Below are 4088 nucleotides of genomic sequence, written 5' to 3' on the forward strand. Positions count from 1 at the left end.
AATGTTTGCACCTGTCCTAAGTCAGGAATCTGATGTACAGTAGTTGTCGTTTGTTTATGTAATATATACGTGTTTCTCGTTTCTCGTTTTGTTTATATAGATTAGACCGTTGGTTTTCCCGTTTGAATGGTTTTACACTAGTAATTTTGGGGCCCTTTATAGCTTGTTGTTCGGTGTGAGCCAAGGCTCCGTGTTGAAGGCCGTACTTTAACCTATAATGGTTTAATTTTTAAATTGTTATTTGGATGGAGAGTTGTCTCATTGGCACTCACACCACATCTTCCTATATCTATTATATTGTATTTTTTTCTATTTGTAATTGACTAACAATCAGTCGGATTATATTATAATTTATATATGTATGTTTCAAACACAAATTAAACTAACAAATACTAACAAAATTTATTATATACTACTAACGGTTAACGAGGCCGGGATAAGGTACCGGTATTTGATGTATCAACTAACAAATGTGAAAAACTATCAATAAAACATGAGTAAAATTAAAAAAAAACAATGATCTAAATCTAGCAGTTGATCTGTAGAATTTATGAGAATTCACATCTGATTGCCGCCACTGGTTGGATATACTCTGCAGGCCATCTTTAACTGTAGAAAGACTTTTATTCAATAATTAAGAAGTATGTTTAGTCGAACATTTTGATAATCCAGCTATTTCGGTCCTTATACTGAGTTTTTCTTAAGTTAAGGTATCCAGTATAATGACGGTATATTTCCACCGTTTTCTTTGATGTTAATATCAAATGAAAGAAGAACAAATGAGTTATTCCAAGCTCTTGTGTGAGGCATTGCAAAAAGTGGTTATGACATTCGACGGCAATACTATTAAGGTTTTATCTGCTGGAACAACGACAAGTTTACTACTGAATCATTGAATACTGAGCTGATGAAACCTTTGGAGTATAAAATCCATTACATTATGGATTTACCTCCGTCCTTGACGCTAAAAAAAGGACAAAATAAACTCAGGAGCTTTATGATCAAAATGGAAAAAAAACTTTTAAAGAACATGGATTGCTATAAAAAGGAAACATGCATATATGAAAGATCATTTCTAATACATGTACTTAATACTTACTTTGATACTTTCACAACTTGCACTGCTGTTTTCACTTTTTTCACTACATTCACTTGAGCTCAACTCTTTACTGATAAATAAAGGTGAGTAAACTGACAAATTGCTGCCATTGTCATCATCATTTTTACTACTTTTATGTCTGCAAAGTATTGCGCAAAACAGTGATATATTAATATAAGTAATTTTTTTTTTAAACATATAAACATACTATTATACCCCCCCCTTTTATGATTTCTTTTATTAAATCTAAAATGTTTCTTTATTTTTCATATAGTTTAGATTTTAGATATAGGAAGATGTGGTGTAAGTGTCAATGAGACAATTCTCCATCCAAATAACAATTAAAAAAAGTAAAGCATTGTAACTTTTTAGAATATTATTTTAAATCGTTACAAAAATAACCAATCAAACACTTATATTCTTAGTGTTTGAGATATTAAAACATCAATACAAAAAATAAAAGTTCAATCTGATAATTATTAGGCTACTGTTTCTATAACTAATTTCATTGTCTAACTTTGTGTAGCATATCTCTACATGTAAAAACAATTAAAATCACATCGATAGAATTCAAAACGGAAAGCTGCTTATCAAATGGCAAAATCAAATGATAAAACACATCAAACGAATGGACATTAACTGGTATATTCCTGACTTGGTACAATCAGTTTTTAAAGTAGAAAATGGTGAATTGAATCTTTTTTTATAGCGCTAAACCTCTCACTTGTGCGACATTTGTATCAAATTCCATCCCAATTCAACGATGTGCTACATGCAATAAAACAGACATACTAGGTAAACTGGGCTATTCCAGTTAAAATCTGCTAAAGGAAGGTGGATTATCCTTTCTGAGGGGTGATACTTTATACATCTTACACGTATGCTTATACGCATAAAACTTATGAGGGTCTTGCAGCAGTAAACAATTAAAAATAATTACATCTTAGGGGTTACACAAATGACGATGTTAGATCTTAGGGGTGCTTTGGAATGTAAACAGTTTCGTATCATGCATTATCTGGTATTGTATTTAAAATTCTGATCGGAACAATCCTTGCAGATTTTCCCGTAAAAGCCCATTCACCCAATATGAACAGAAACTCTACATCTGGTAGGTCTTAATTTTTAGATCTGATAGGTAGTTTTTCATGATGTTTTTTTTGGATACGTATTTAAAAAAAATCTCTCCATTCATCCCCACCTGTCAGAAATTAACTGGAATGTTCCAATAGTCACAATATGGGTACAACAGTCATATACACACAATTATATGGGCATGGCCTGTTGAGAGAAATAATCATTTTATTTTTCTATAATGATTTAATTTGAATATTCATAAACGGTCTGTTTCCGCTCTTGTCGTTTTTGAAATTGTGTGATCGTAATGATCATTTAGTTCTGAATAAACATTATGGTTTTGTTATTATTACTCGTTTTCATAACTATATCACGACTTACCTGTTAGTAGGCAACCCTAAAAAAATACATCAAAGATTATAGAGAAAACAAATATTCTTTTCGTTTTCAATTTATAGATTTTACTTTTATATCTTACGGTCTATGGGTACCTAATAAAGAACACTTTTATCCTGTCATACGCGTTTAACTTCCGACGGGTCTGTAGCAAAGGCAAAGTTGGCTTCGTTAAAAAAGTTTGGAAAGGCTTTCTTTGATAGCATATACTGTTAACCTTTACATGAAGGATTCAAATATTTTAAATCAAACAAAACAAGTATCGATCTTCGATCCTAACTAGAAATCAAATATAAATTAAAATTGTCAACTGATGTCAACAGGCAGTGTCTGTTTTGGACAAAGTTTGTCTTAAATACTCATTGCAAACCTTATCATCTTCTTTTGAAATTCCGTACAAATATAATGCCAAGGATAAGAGTTGCATGTGTAATTGGAAGTTAAAGGGTTGTTTATCGTCTATGTTGCAATAATCACTTCTAGGTACAAGTTGGCAGAAAAGTTGACCTTGATGTGATTGTAAGCACTTACGTTACTTCAGTCTTCTTGTCATGGTTTGTTTAATTTTATCTCTAATATAGAGCACAGCTGACATATTTTTATTCGTGAATCAATTATTAATATAACATTAAACAAACCTGTATCAGTCATTTAATATTCAATATTCGTTCCTTGCATCAATGGTCAAGTACACCAGTACAATTGCACCACATGACGTTTAATCAATACGTAAGTTAAATAACATCTGAAAATACACAAATAATAATAAAATAATTTAGGCGATCTTTATTTCTCAATACCTGTAAATACGTGGTTCAATTAAGAAATGATTTATGCAAACTATGCCTTTTGTAGTTTTAACCTGGTTAGGCATTATCTTCGTGTTATTTTAGCCCTCGATTTCACTCGGAAAAAATAATCACGAAAGCAAGCAAACGACTGGCAATGTGATCTTTTAGAGGACTGTTGAACAGCCAGCATGAACGATTACTAGTATTGTATCTAGGTCAAATATGTCAGTTTCCAATTGCAACACACTACATTCATGATAAACAACATGTGCATTATTAAAGAGTTTCGAAGTGTTTTAAGAAATGAAATATATATATAATGCATGCCAGTTTGATATAAATAATAATTATTTTTATGTAGTCAATATACGCATATGCAATCACATTTTATTGGATTTAGAGCATGTGTTTATCCACAAAGCAAAAGAAGCACGTCATATTATAATTTGATTTTTTTTTATAGTATACTTCAATTATCATTTTATACATAAAGCAATATTTTGACTATATTTCAAATAGCAAGCGTTAAACTTTTTGACAGGTCAGCAGTTCCAACTATTGGTCCTTGATGGAACTATTTGACCGCAAGCATCATAATATTTTGTGGAATTTCAAATGCAGCTACGAGATTTGAAGATTTTGAAAATACCACTGAGATGTCCAAATCGGAATTGACCTTTTTATTAATGAACGCGAAAAGATTATTTTCAACAGAAGAACATAAC

General features: G+C 31.1%; 1 long non-coding RNA gene across 1 annotated transcript; it reads right to left on the reverse strand.

Annotated features, from left to right (window-relative positions):
* Nucleotides 1–1159: 1159 nt before the first annotated feature.
* Nucleotides 1160–3309, reverse strand: LOC139517799 (uncharacterized). Its single transcript, XR_011663206.1, has 3 exons — nt 3211–3309; nt 2558–2573; nt 1160–1238 (listed from the first exon to the last, which is right to left on the reverse strand). It is a non-coding gene; the product is annotated as an uncharacterized lncRNA (long non-coding RNA).
* Between the last annotated feature and the right edge of the window lie 779 nt (nt 3310–4088).

This window comes from Mytilus edulis, chromosome 3 (genome assembly GCF_963676685.1).
Source record: "Mytilus edulis chromosome 3, xbMytEdul2.2, whole genome shotgun sequence".
NCBI lineage: Eukaryota > Metazoa > Mollusca > Bivalvia > Mytilida > Mytilidae > Mytilus > Mytilus edulis.